Raw genomic sequence first — 15,669 nt, 5'->3', positions numbered from 1 at the left:
TATCAACTAGATAGTCTGCATATTTAGTACATTTTTCATTCTATGGTGCGCATGACATCAGTTCCTCAACAAAACATTCTTCAATATCTGCAGGATCAATGAAATGGAAACCATATGATAGTTTTAGCCACTGTCCTATGTCACTATTCTTGTCTTTGTATTCTTTACTTAGGCCAAGGTTTTGGATTTTCCTCCACCATGCCTGCCCTAAATGGAATCTACAGCATTTGATGATTGCATCCGGAAATGTTTCTTTCAGGACAGTGAGCATGGGGAATTCAAAATCCACGTGTATAACAGAGGCTTGCAGTTGCAGATTTTTTGATACACAAATATCATGTAAACATTTCCACATGGTTCGGTAAATCTCCTCCGATTTACCTGGTAAAAGAGCATATACTAAAGGAATATAATGGCCATTACATAAGCCATGGATAGAGTACAGTTGATAAAAAATTTTTGGACAACTCTTAAAGGTCCCGTCAATAAAAATCTCCTTTGCAGAAGTTACCAGAAATTCCAGATTTGTTGTACATGATAGGATAACAATGCCCGTGTCTGGGTTATTTTCCAACACAAACTCTTCGCCTTTGCTGGTGGTGGTATTCATGGACTCGAGAGCTTGATAGACTTCCTCACGATTTTTAGGCAAAACAGGATATTGTTTTCTTCTTTCACGGTATAATGATTGTGCCAGACATTTCAGATCACCAGATTGCAGATTGTTTTCCGTAACTTTACAAAGTTCTGTCCTAATTATTTTTGCCGGCCTTCCTGTCATGTCATCACTTGCTTTTCTTTTCACTGTTGTACGTAATTGCTGTCGTTCAAGTTTTCTCTCCTCTTTTTCATGATTGTGTTGCAACTGCACTGGGACAATGCTATCTATTTCACAGTCTGTTTTCACTCGTGCTTTACACTTCCCATTTGTACACCGCCACGAAAAACTTCCATCACTTAATGTTGTGTCGACTCTAAACTTGTAGCCTTCATAAATTATACACTTTTTTCCCTTGTTAGTTTCTGTAACGGTGAACTCCATGTTGGCACGACTTTACTGTATGGAATCACCAGACACAATGACAGGTTGTATGGAAGTAACAGACGAGTTTGACTGGCTTTGTTTGTTTCGGAGTTTGTTTCGGCTTTGTAAGTTTGGCTGGATTGGTGACAGGTAGGGAGGTGGGGGGGATAATGAGGCAGTCAGGTCGTCCGCTCTTTTAATAGTATATTTTGTCGCTCTTTTATACTACTCTCATTACTGTTCCGCCGCTCATTTGTAGGGCGCCCTCCACTCCATCCCTCCATCTCATCCTTGGTCTCCCCCTCCCTCTCCCCCCCTCCACCTCACTCACACTCTCCTCGTTAGTCTCTCACTCTCCATCCTCTCCACATGGCCAAACCACCTCAGTATGTTTCTTCTAACGTTTCCTATCACATCCACATCCACACCACAACGATCCTTCACTTCCTCATTTATCAATCTGTCTCTCCAAGGGACTCCACATGCTCCTCTCAAATAACTCATTTCCATTGCTCTCACTCTTGACTTGTTTCCCTCTAACGAGGTCTAGGCTTCACTTCCATACGTCAGAGTTGGTATCACAATACTGTCATGAAGTAACTTTTTGACTTCCATGCTCACTTCCCTGTTTCTTATCACTGCTTTCAATGAACCAGCAACCTTTCTTCCCTGTTGTACCCTTTGAAGCACTTCACCCAGTGGCGTATCCAGGATTTTTGCCATGTGGGGCAAACACTTGGAAAAATTCCCCACAATATCTGTCACCACAAATTTTCCTAGACTTGATGCTTTATGTTATCAGGATTAAATTTACATCATGAATGTGCATGGCAGAATGGATGGGCCAATGAAAACTCGAGATCTGGCGTGAGCGTCCCGAACACACACACTTTCCAACATTCGTGATAATATCGCTTTTTCATATTTTCCTTTGCGGTTCTCTCTCTCTCTCTCTCTCTCTCTCTCTCTCTCTCTCTCTCTCTCTCTCTCTCTCTCTCTCTCTCTCTCTCTCTCTCCACTTAGTACATATGTGTAAATTAAAATTCGCTGCCGCACCCACTCCCACTCTGATATTCTGTTTTGTACTACTGCTGTGGTGGTAGCCGATAGAAATTCTGTTTTCCACTACTTATTCTTTTAGTTTGATTCCCACTGGCTCAGGCATCAGGGGTGATGCATACGTCAAGACTGACCTAAGTAAATACATGTGGCGGGATTAACCTCTCTTAATCCTTGACTCTGGTGATCATTTGACCTGTCCCACTCAGCCGGGAATGATTTTCATATCACCTGAACCGTACTGTATAGAAAGGATTTTTCCATTAAGGAAAAAAAAGAAAAAAGAAAAAGAAAAACGGCGTAAAGTTATTTATCCTGAAAATTTTCACCTAGAAAAGTGGGGGGGGGGGACAAAAGATACTCTGTCTCCCAGGCTCCAAAAAGTGTGGGGGACACTTCCCCCTGTCCCCCACCCAAACGAGGCCCCTGGCACATATATTTATATCTGTCTACCTTCTAAAATGTAGTCTGAGGTGATCAAAATGGTTTCATGCAGTCTTCCAAAATTCTGCTTGTTTCATTTGTTTGTAACAATAATTGTGCAGTGTTTGTGCAACTGGCTACAGGGTGATTGGATATGGCTGCAGGGTGAGAGGATGTGGCTGAGGTGACAGGAAGGCCATTTTTACACATCATCAGGATTCAAGTGCAAAACATCATTAGAACTCTAATATTACCCACACAATCTAAGGTGATAGGGGAAATTGTTAAGTTATAACTGGTCATTTTCTCTCAAGGGTTTTATAATATTTAATCCGGCTTTCAATTTCAAAGGAAATTATTGCTCCCAAATAAATATTTTTGGAAATAGATAATACTGTTTAATATACAAGTGGTAAAATTAGGAAAACTGTATTGTCATACAAGAACTATGCCAAAAATCCCTTTCAGCATTTCCCCCAAATTTTCCCAGGGGGGGCAAACTGCCCCCCTGCCCCCCCCAGTGGCTACGCCACTGACTTCACCCTCTAAACTTCCATCCTTACTCATCACACTACCCAGGTACTTAAATGCACTCACGTTTTCCAGTTCCTCCTCATCCAGCCTCACTATATTCACTGACTTCATCTCTCCCGAGGACCCTAACTTTACTCTTCCCTACATTCACCTTTAGATTCCGATTCATACGTACTCTTCCAGACTCATCCACCAAACCCTGCAGCTCCTCTTCGTCTTCACTTAACAACACAGTATCATCTGCAAACAACAGTACAGGGAGTTTCCAAACACTGCTCTCTCTCATTAGGGCCGCTCCAACATCCACTGCCCTACCTTATATCTTTTTTTTTAATCCCATCCATATACAGATTGAACAACAATGGAGACATGGTACATCCCTGTTTCAATCTAACCTTCAAATAGAAAAATTCACTCAGTTCATTATCCACATGCACTGCAGACTTAGCACCCTCATACATATTCTTCACGGCATTCAATAACTTACCATCCACTCCATATATTCTTAATACTTTCCACTGTCCTTGTCTATCCACCCTGTCATATGCTTTCTCCAAATCCATGATGGCCACATAAAACTTCTTTCCCTTCTCTAGAAACTTTTCCACTAAAGATCTAAGAATGACTATCTGATCAAAACAACCTCTTCCCTTCCTAAAACTTCCCTGTTCTTCTCCAACTAATTCCTCTGTTTTTTCCCTATCTCTGTCAGTAAGAATCCTACCATATACTTTTCCTATTACACTAAGAAGACAAATACCCCTATGGTTACCACATACTTCTTTTTCCTCTTCTCCTTTATACAAGGGAATAATTATACCTGATGCCCAATCATCTGGGAGTCTACTGTAAATTCCTCCCAGGCACATCTTCCATATCCATTCTACTATTGTCTTTCCCCCATGCTTCAGCACTTCACCATACACTCCATCAATCCCTGGTGCTTTCCCTATTGTAACTTTCTTCATTACTTCCACAACATCCATCCTACTGATTTCTTCCTCTCTTCTCACATCTCTCAGTCTCCCAGCCATTCCCCAGCCACTTATACTCGCATTACTCTCATTCTCTATGTTCAACAATTCGTAAAAGTTTTCTCTCCATCTGCTCACGTTTTCTCCCTTCTCCACTAGTAATCTACCATTTTTATCTTTCACTCCCCAACTAACTTCTTTGGCACCCTGTCTAACTCTCTTTACCTCTTTCCAGAATATTTTCTTACATTCCCTTCACTTTACACTCAAATTCCTTCCAAATTCCTCATCCACTCTCTTCTTATTCTCTCTTACTAATCTTTTCACCTCTTTCTTCCTCTCTATATACAACTTTTTCTTCCGTCTTTCAACTTCTTCCATGTCCCTGTTTCTCTTCCACTCATTTTATGCTTTCTTGTTTTGTGCCACAGCCTCTCTCACCTCTTCATTCAACCATGCTGTTCCCTGCACCCTCTCGTTTGCTTTTCACCCCACACACCACTTCACATGCTGCACAGATTTCTTCTGTGAATATCTTGCACACACCTTCCACGTCCCCCATCTGACCCAATCCATATTTACCTAATCGCTCCTCCACTTCCGTCTTGTGTTCTGCCCTTTTTCCATCCTCTTGTAACCTTTCCACCCTCCATGCATTTACTCCTTTTTCCTGTCCTTCCCTTCTTCTATTTCTTCATTTCGTTTGGACACTGAAAGTGGAAAGTGCCGAATTCAAATCTCCTCTGTTTTTTCATTGCAACAGGTTTTAGAGAAGGCCACAAAAACTTTAAGGGTTTATCTTTCCAGGCATATAGGTGTTGCCCTTTTTATGATCTGAAAGGAATTGATTACAGTTAAGCATACAGTTAGCGAGCTATTGAGACAAACGTGAAATTGGTACATGTGTTCTACAACACCACTGTCTTCAGATCCCTTGTTGATGTTACACAAGAAGTTACTTTAGGGACTTCTGATCTTGTTTATATTACACATACCTTATATATCATATGGCAGAGCTTCCTTATTGTGACTACACAAGAATAGGTAATTAGCTATTATTATTTTTTACCCTTGCACTTTTTCTTCTTCGATCTTGATGATATTACACTTGAAAGTACTCTAGGGAAACAAAAAGTCCTTGTGCCAAGTTTTATTGATCTTGTCCTATTTTTTAAGGTCGTATGCAAATTTTCATTATAAAAACTTCATATATGATATTGACATATCTCAGAAAGTAATTGAGATACAAGTATATGGCTGAAAATCCTATTATAAAAATATTTGTTGAGAATTTTGGCAAAATGTTTTGCCATTTACCGTAGTGGAAAGTACCGAATTCAAATCTGTTCATTGTTTTGTTTGCAACATAATTTAGAGAAAACCAGAAAAGCTTTAACGTAAATGGATATTTTTGAAGAGAGAATCAAGACAGAGAATCAGCAGAATGATTAATGTGTTGACAGACATAAGTTAAAGTTGAGAAAAATGGAATATAATTTGAGTATGAAGGTGAAATTGGAGATGGGTCCAGAGAAACGTGGAATGATGGGAAGAGTGGGTATAATAGATGCACCTGAGGCAGAATGTGTAGTAATGATGGAAAGAACCAGAGGGATGAGGTAAGTTAAGGGGTAATATATGGTTTAATAGTGACGTAAGTGAAGCCTTGAATGGGAAATGGAGGTATAAATGACGATCCTTCAAAGAAATATATGCCTGCCTCTATACTAAAGTATCACAAGCTTGTAGTTGTGTGCAGGGTTGAGAAGGAGAAATGGCTATGCATACCCCTTTTCCGAGTTTAATTACCAGGTGTCAGGAGGGTTGAGTGTGGGGGTTACTAAAACTCCTGATGCTGATTTGTGGCTAACAGTCCACTAGCTCTTCCATTCTCGTACAACAGTTTCCCAGTCCTCGTAATCACTCAGTCAGTATTGCAAATGAGACATAATCGCAGACTGAATCCATTTTGTTCAAAAGTAAGGAAGAGGACAAGGAGGAGAGGGGATCCTGATACCAATGAAACGCAATGGTAAACTATGTACAGTTACCTCCACTTAGAACATGTACAGCGGATGGTGTGTTTGGTGAAATGTGGCACCACAGTGTTTGTTTATATCACTATAATAGTAAGTGATTGGACACACCCGGCAGAACCTCCCCTCCACTACAGTATTTAGTTTCCACAGGAACAATGTTCTATCAAGTCATACTCTGTTAATACAAGTGGTTGCCACGTAGGTATAAGGGAAGGTAGAGAGAAAAACAAATAGTAATGCCATTGGCTTCCATTTTTTCTCTGACAGGAGGTGACTGTGAGGCGAGGTGGAAAGGAGGGTAGGGGGGAGAGGTGGTGGGGGCACATGTATCGAAACTGTCGTGTTTCGTTTAAGATGCAGGCTATGATTATACGGATTTTCTGAGGTGATCTGTAACTCCGAATGAAGTAACGTGTATTGGATGAATATTGGCGCCTCAATGTTTGTCATACAATGTGTTGAACAACTGTAGATGAGCATAAATGTTAGAAGGTGAGATGTCCAGTGTCTTGAAACGTGGTTCACCTGGGTCTAGTGAGTGTGTGACTCAATTGCTGTAACATTTTTGTGGCTGAACCAGGGTGGCCACAAATGATTCAATATTATGTATGTGACACAATGGTCATGCCGTGTTGTGCATCATCCAGTCTGTTTTATTGTGAGGAAAAACAGTAATTATATTCGCAAACCATGGTATATGTAGATGTCATGTTGCATATGATTATAGCTACTTTGAGTGTTGGACAACTATTGGCTTGTGTGAAAATGTGCATTGATTATACTGATGGATAATGCAGAGGTAATCAGATACTGTATTTGCATAATTAGTGCATATCTGGTATAATAATAACTGAAATAACGGTGTGACAGGTGTCCAGTCCACAAATGATGTTGCTTAGTTCGAGGTGCTACATCATTAATTTTGATGGTTGTAGCATAACATTCACAAACATGATCATCGTTTATTATATTCTTCTCAAAACATTCGTACAGTAGTTTTCATACAAGTGTTACACATTCATGTCCTTCTTAGCTCCAGATGCATTATATTTTTTAACCCACCATGTGCCAGTGCCATTTTAAAATGGTCTGACATAATTCCGCGGCCAGTGCCAGTGCCGTTTTAAAATGGTTTGAAATAAAAAAGTTCACGCTGACTGCATTGTTCAAGATTCGCGGGTAAAAATTGGCAGGCACGTATGGTAGGGGTAGGGGAGAAGATGAGAGAGAGAGAAGAGAGAAGTATATGTGAGCAGGAGAAGGGAGGTGAAGAGACTGGTGAAGGAGAGTAAGATGAACATGGATGTAGAGTTTGGAAGGAATCTGAGTGTGAAATGAAGGGAGAGTAAGAAATTGGTTTGAAGGAGGTAAAGAAAGTAAGGCACTGTGAAAGGGGAAATAGTAGGGGAGTGAAAGATAGGAATAATGTATTGTTGGTGGAGAAGAGAGAGAAATTGAGGAGATGGAAGGAGCACTTTGAGGATTTGTTGAATGTAGAGAGAGATCAATGCGAGTATAAGTGGTTGGGGAATGGCTGGGAGAAGAAGAGATGAGAGGAGGGAGGAAGAGATCAGTAGGGTGGAAGTAGTTGAAGCAATGAAGAAGATCAAGTTGGGAAAGGCCCCAGGAATTGATGGAGTGTGTGGTGAAATGTTGAGGTATGGGAATGAGATTGTTGTGGAGTGGATATGGAAGTTGTGTAGATTGGCATGGGAAGAGGGAAGGGTTCCAGAGGACTGGAAATCAGGTAGAATTGTTCCTTTATACAAAGGAAAAGGGGTATTTGCCTTCTTAGTGTGACTGGAAAAAAAAATGGTAGAATACTCATTGATAGGGTTAGGCAATAACAGAGGAGCTAGTTGGAGAAGAACAAGGGGGATTTAGGAAGGGAAAAGGGTGTGTAGGTCAGATAATTGTCCTAAGATGTTTAGTGGAGAAGTATCTAGAGAAGGGAAAGAAAGTATATGCTGCCTTCATGGACTTGGAGAAAGCTTATAACAGAATAGATAGGCAAGGTATGTGGAAGTTATTAAGACTTTATGAAGTGGAGGGGAAATTGTTGACTGCTGTGAAGAGTATGTACGAAGGAGCTAGGGCTACAGTGCGAGTGGATGGTGAGCCGAGTGGGTTCTTTGATCTCAATGTGGGACTGAAACAGGATTGTGTGATGTCTCCATGGCTGTTTAATGTATACATGGATGGGGTTGTAAAGGAGGTGCAAGGAAGGGCAGTGGATGTGGGGGTGGCTCTAATGAATGAGTGTGAGATTTGGAAGATTCCAGTGTTGCTGTTTGCTGATGATACAGTCTTGTTGAGTGAAGATGAATGGAAGTTGCAAGGTTTAATGAATGAGTTTGGGACAGTGTGTAGGAGGAGGAATCTGAAAGTTAATGTAAGCAAAAATAAAGTTATGGTGTTTGAGAGGAATGAAGTCACAGAATGTGAGTTGGATGGTGAGGATATGGAGAATGTGAGTGCATTCAAGTACTTAGGTAGTGTGATGAGTAAGGATGGAACTTTGGGGAATGAAGTGCATGAAATGATACAGCAGGGAAGGAAGGTTGTTGGTTCACTGAAAGCAGTGATGATCAATAGGGAGGTGAGTATGGAAGTTAAGAAATCACTGCATGATAGTATTGTGATCCCTACCCTGATTTATGGAAGCGAGGAGTGGACCTTGCAAGAGGGGAACAAGTCAAGAATGAGAGCAGTGGAAATGAGTTACTTGAGAGAAGCATGTGGAGTGACATGGAGGGACAGGCTGACGAATGAAGAAGTGAAGGAACATTGTGGGGTAGATGTGGATGTGGTTGAGAAGATTAGGAGAAATACACTGAGGTGGTTTGGACATGAGGAGAGAATGGAGAATGAAAGACTGACTAAGAGGGTGTATGTAGGTGAGGTGGAGGGAGGAAGAGGGAGGGGTAGACCGAGGATGAGGTGGAGGGATGGAGTTGAGAGGTATATGAGGGAGGGGGGGTGAGTTGGGAGGAGGGTAGTCAAATGGTGGGTGACAGAGCGACTTGGAGGCGTTTTGTCTGCAACCACCCTTTGCGGGATTAGGGCGTCGGGCTATAGATAGAGACGTATGGTAACTGTTCCCATACCATCCCATAGGCTGTCAAGGCCATTCACTCATTCGCTACCCCCCTCACGCTCGCTCTGCCTCACTCTGCCTTTGTGCCTCAGCCAATACTATACATAGTGAAGGCATTTTGTAAATATTTTTACGTAAGTGTAAGTTGTAAATATTTTCTTGTAAGTGTAAGGACAATAGAGTGAAGTCAAGTTGTAAGAACCTTCTCGTAAGTGCCAGGACTCCACATAATGAAGTCAGGTTGTACCTATCCTCAAGTAAGTGTAAGATAATGAATTCACAGTGAGAAAGACATGCAAACTGTGATAGATGTTGAAATAATAAGTAATCAGAAAACTGTTCGGAACATTGCTATACCTTCCCAGGATAAATACCTGAGTATACCTTACATAGAAAACGGCTTTCACTCACCTACGTGGTGAGCGTGAGAGCGGTTTGGCTCTCTCTTGTTTTGTTTTTTTTCTCTTGGAAGGAACAGTTTTGCGGGCTTGTTGCCTTTGGTTCCTTCTTCCTCACATTAAAAAAAAAGAAAAGAAAAGAGTATGCAGGAGTCAATAAAACTCATTTCCGAGCTTCGGTGAGCAATTTAATGGCGAAATTCGTTGTTTCCACATCAAAATCTATCATTTTAGCCAAAAAAAAAAAAAAAAAAAAAAAAAAAAAAAAGGTCGAAAATGGCCAGCACTTGGGCGACCTATAGGGCTAAAAAATAGCTGGCACGCGGCGGGGTAATCGTGTGTCTACACTCACACACTGGTCATCCAGAGGGAACAACATTTCCCATACTAACACCAAAAATCACATATGTTGGTGATTACTACCACCTGCCCACCTCACTCGCTCCTGCTGCACACAATTCCCCTCCCGCACACACCTTGCCACCAAGGAGGGTGGTCAAGCCCCCCTCCCCTCTCTCTATACCTGCAACATTTCCCTCCTTTCCTAATAATCCGTCCCATTGATCAAACTCTCATCAAGACTCCTTACCTACCGAAAATTCTTTTCTATCTCTAACTGCCTTAGGAATATCGTTTTCAATGTTCAGCATCATGGGACACGACATAACGGATATCTGTCATATCAGAATCTTGTCAAACTTGAGGTTATTATGAATCTCGTATGATGGGTCTAAACAACTATACTATGCCGACTTTTCGCTTCCCACCCAGGATCAACACCACCACAGTGCCCGATACTCGTTGCACACCATGATATTTTAGGTCCTGCTTCCCTTTGTCCTATGACTGATACACTATGTGTGTCCATTGTTTCATGAAATTGCATTGATAGTATGGGGCCAGTACTCACTGTTACAGAAGCATTTCGGCGGTGTGGTGTTACTAGGAATATTGTGTAGTCTAGCCTTGTTTGTGCAGGGGTCCAGTAATGCAACTGGCCAATCCAGATCCATGTTAACACAGCAGATGACGTCTGCAACGTATATGTGTGATAAACGTACTTATAACGAACTACAACACTGGACACAGTGTGCATGTCTGTCTGTTGTTTGCCATTATAACACAAGGTTGTAATATGTAGACACGGCTGCACAAATATATCGGTTGTGTGGTGCTATTGCGAAACTGCGTATAGTCTACGTGTGTTTGTGCAGGGAGTCGGGCAATACACTTCACCGACTTATTCACACTCATACCAAGATAGCAGCCAAAGTCGCGATTTTAGTGGCTAGTCGGACTGACCATTGAACACACTTTCACTTCCCAGCAGTCTGAATGAGGTCCAGTTTACAACTAACAGAAACATTAATACAATGAACAATGCAGTTTTATATGTCAAGTAAGAAGTGTTTTATGCACTGTGTCATACAGGGTGAGACAGTATAACACAGCAAAATGTAAACTGGACATACGGTATGATAATGGTTGAGTGCTGCTGGAGCGTCCAAGTAAACGTAAGCAACATTGGTGCACCAGCACCTGGATGGAAAAACCCACCACCACGCTTTAGGCAAAATACTTCCGGGTTCTGAAGCTACCCCACGTCATCCATTGATAAGGCTGCAATCTCGTCGTAATTATGCGATGTCATAAGGAAGTCAATAGCAGGTCTCATTACCCATTATACAAGGAATGGCCTTAATTGTGTGTGTGTGTGTGTGTGTGTGTGTGTGTGTGTGTGTGAGAGAGAGAGAGAGAGAGAGAGAGAGAGAGAGAGAGAGAGACCATGTGTGTAAATAGGTCGGTGAAGTGTATTACCGACTCCCTGCACAAACACACGTAGACTATACGCAGTTTTACACTATCGCAGCAGCACCACGCCACCGATATATTATGTGCAGCCGTGTCTACATACCAAAACCGTTTCTTATAATGGCAGACAACGAACAGACATGCATATTGTGTCCAGTGTTGTAGTTCGTTATAAGCACGTTTATCACACACAAACGTTGCAGACTCATCTATTGTGTTAACATGGATCTGGACTGGCCAGTTGCATTGCCTGACCCCTGCACAAACAAGGCTAGACTATGCAATATTCCTAGCAACACCACACCGGCGAAATGCCTCTGTAACAGTGAGTAGTGACTCGATACTATCCTTGCAATTTCATGACACAATGGACACAATCGTAGGACAAAGGGAAGCAGGACCTAAAATATGATGATGTGTAGTGTGCATCGGACACTATGGTGGTGGTGATTGTAGGTGGGAAGCGAAACATCGGCATAGTGTAGTTGTTTAGAACCATCATACGAAATTCATAATAACCTCAAGTTCGACAACAGATTTTGATAATACAGATATCCGTTATCCCGTATCCCATGACGCTGAACATTGAAAACGATATTGCTAAGGCAACTAGGAACAGAACAGAATATTTGGTAGGTAATGGAGGACTTGGGGAGAGTTTGTTCAGTAGGACGGGGTATTAAGGAGCTATAGAGAGAGAGAGAGAGAGAGAGAGAGAGGGGTGGGGGGAGGCCTGACCACCCTCCTTGGTAGTAAGGTGTGTGTGGAAGAGGACTACTGTGCAGTAGGAGCGAGTGAGGAGGTGGGCATGTAGGAGTAGGGGTCATCACCAACATATGTGATGTTTGGGGTTAGTATGGGGAATGTTGTTCCTTCTGGATGAACAATGTGTGAGTGTAGAAACACGATTAAATAATATAATGCGTCTGGAGCTAAGGAGGGCATGAATGTGTAATACTTGGATGAAAACTAATGTATGAGTGTTTTGAAGAGAATATAATAAACGATGATCATGTTTGTGAATGTTATGTTACGGCCATCCAAACTAATGAAATAGCACCAAAGTAAGCGATATCATTTATGGTCTGGACACCCGTAACACCGTTATTTCAATTATTATTATACCAGATATGCATTCATTATGTAATTACAGTATCTCGTTACCTCCGCGTTATCAATCAGTCTGATGAATGCACAACATTTTCACACAACAAGCCAATTGCTGTCCAACACTCAAAGTAGCTATAATCCTATGCAACATGACATCTACATATACCATGATTTGCGAATATAATGATTGTTTTTCCCCACAATAAGACAGACTGGATGATGCACGACACGGCATGACCGTTGTGTCACATGGATAATCTTGAATCATTTGTGGCCACCCTGGTTCAGCCACAAAAATGTTACAGCAATTGAGTCACACACTCACTAGACTCAGGTGAACAAGGTTTCGAGACACCGGACATCTCACTTTCTAACATTTATGCTCACCTACAGCTGTCCAACACATTGTATGACGAACATTAATACTCCAGCACTAATCCAATACACGTTACGTCATTCGGAGTTGCAGACCACCTCAGAATATCTGTATAATCACAGCCTGCATCTTTCTTAAAGAGATACGACATAGTTTCGATACATGTGCCCCAACCACCTGTCCCCCCTACCCTCCGTTCCACCTCGCCTCACAGTCTCCTTCTGTCAGAGAAAAAACGGGAGCCAGTGGCAGTGCTATTTGATTTTCCCTCTACCTTCCACTACGTGGCAAACACTTGTATTAGCAGAGTATGTCTTGACTGAACATTGTTTTTGTGGGTACCAGATACTGTAGCGAGGGAAGGCTCTGCCGGGTCTGCCCATTCACTTACTCTTACAACGATATAAACAAACACTGTGGTCCCACATTTCACCGAACATACCGTCCGCTGTACTTGTTCGAAGTGGAGGTAACTGCACAGTTTTACGACGAACTATTCGAATACCGGTACACTATTTTTACACAAAGCTGGCCTAAAATTAAAATTTACCTATCTTGAATGCTAAGTTAAAGCAAGAGATTAAAAGTAGAATATGATGCTAGTCACAGAGAAAATAAATGAAAATTATGTAGAATCGCAGTATCATCATTTTCTGCTATTACTTAAATCTAAGCCAAGTTGTAGTGAGAAGAGAATAACATAAATATCCTTACTGTTGCAACACAAAAGAAAAAATGGCTGAAAAAGTGCAAAAGTGCGACTAATTTTGCTTTCATGATATAAGCCTGACATTACGGTGTGTGGCATGCTTCCGGAAATCATATGGAAAAGCATGAAAAAAAAAATGTAGGACTAGCTAAGACTGACGTCAACAACAGGGTGATAATTACTATTTACACTGCTGGAATGACTAACTCAGATAAGATGAGCATTCGGTCTGCATGTCTTATTTAATTTAAAGCCATTTTAATCATGTCTGAGGGAGATATTATTAGATACAGAGTGGCCCATACCTACAGCTCTACTTCCACACCACCGGGCGATTCCTAGTGTGTTATAGGGACGGCTCACTCAATATTATCATTGTCTAACCTGTGTCATTTGTTCATTTTCAGCACCCACCACCACACTCACCCTTGTACTATGCTCTGTTCACATTTCCACCGATCCCTCTTTCTTGAATGCTGAGTTATAGCAGTAAAGATGATGCTAGCTACTAAGAAGTGCTACACAAAAGGATGTAGAGCCACAGTGTTATCTTTTTATGTCAATGAGCTACGTGAAATAAGCTGCAAAAGGATGAAAAATTGGGTCAAGTTAAAGTGAATGAACTACAGCAGATTGAGATATACTCACAACACACAACATACTGCTAGGTGACTTTCCAGTTTAGCGCTATCTATGAATCACCCTCCATAGTCTCTATAATACCCGTAGCCCAGTACCGGTACCTTAAAACTCCTGGTTCTGTTTCTCACCATGGAAAACACAGTAGCATAGCTGTATTTTTCTCGGTGCCTGGACATCTGACCTCCACGCCTAACGAGTTCCCCGATGCAAATTACAAAGTTTTAACATTTCCACCCGGTAAAGCTGTTTTGGGTAATCGGATCCGCCCAGGGTTTTTATTATTATTATTTTTTTTTTTTTACTTTTTTTTCCCAGCTCCCTTTCCAGCGTGTATAAAATTCCGGGCATGGTAGTAGATGTTGGGGGGAATCTGCCTAACATTTATCTGACTCACGCTAAATTGTTTGCTGTGGTAAGTCTCTCTCTCTCTCTCTCTCTCTCTCTCTGTTTATTTGCTTGTGTGTGTGTGTGTGTGTGTGTGTGTGTGTGTGTGTGTGTGTGTGTGTGTGTGTGTGTGTGTGTGTGTGTGTGTGTGTGTGTGTGTGTGTGTGAAAATGGGCATAGGATTCACATCCCCTTCCCAAGGACCAGTAGTCTTCCTATGTACCATATACCTCCACACGTCACCACTTGTACGCTAACACCCACCGTCCATATAGAATACATGCTAGGGCTGTCTCATACAGGACTGGCTTATCGGTATTAGCCAAGGTATTTTTACGACATGTCAGAGGATTTTCAGGTAGATCAGTAAATTCTTTATGAAAGGAGAACATTTAAAGTGTGCTCGGCGTCAGCTGGGATTCGAATGTGGGTCCGTTACTACTACAGGCCTCTCCTCTGTCGATTCAGCCACTGCTTTTTAAACTGTGTGTGTGTGTGTGTGTGTGTGTGTGTGTGTGTGTGTGTGTGTGTGTGTGTGTGTGTGTGCCATACATGCCATACATACGTCTCGTCTTTCTGCCGGGTGATTTTTGGTGTGTTGCGTAGACACCTCCGTCTACGTTATCAGACTCTATCCTCCATCATTTCTGCTGCCACTGGCACTCTCATGCTCACATCAACCAACTGAGCTTTCTCTGCAACACAATGTACCGCCAGACGACTTCCAATTGGAGCTTTATTTATGGATCACCCTGTATATTTCGGTCGTGATAAGATTTGGGAAAGTGAATGGAAATTGTTTGATCACAGGAAAATTAAAAATCCCCCAATCTTACCGAACCCTCGGCTCCTGAGATTTGAATATAAATCTGAATGAATCTGGGTTATCTTGTTTCCGCTTAGTGAAGAAGCACCGATTAAAACTCTTCAAAAATTTAGTACTCTTAGCTTTTGATCGTCGATATATCATGCAGAGGCATCCCATAATTCTTATACACTCACGAAAATGTGTGAAAACCTAATAAAGTCTTATATAACCGGCTTGTATTGGAACATAGGTTTGAAAGTATTACGTTCTCTCAGTATTA

Source organism: Coenobita brevimanus, chromosome 84 (assembly GCF_032717465.1).
Source record: "Coenobita brevimanus isolate Jiangsu-jjx chromosome 84, ASM3271746v2, whole genome shotgun sequence".
Taxonomy (NCBI): domain Eukaryota; kingdom Metazoa; phylum Arthropoda; class Malacostraca; order Decapoda; family Coenobitidae; genus Coenobita; species Coenobita brevimanus.
This window is presented reverse-complemented; position numbering follows the sequence as displayed.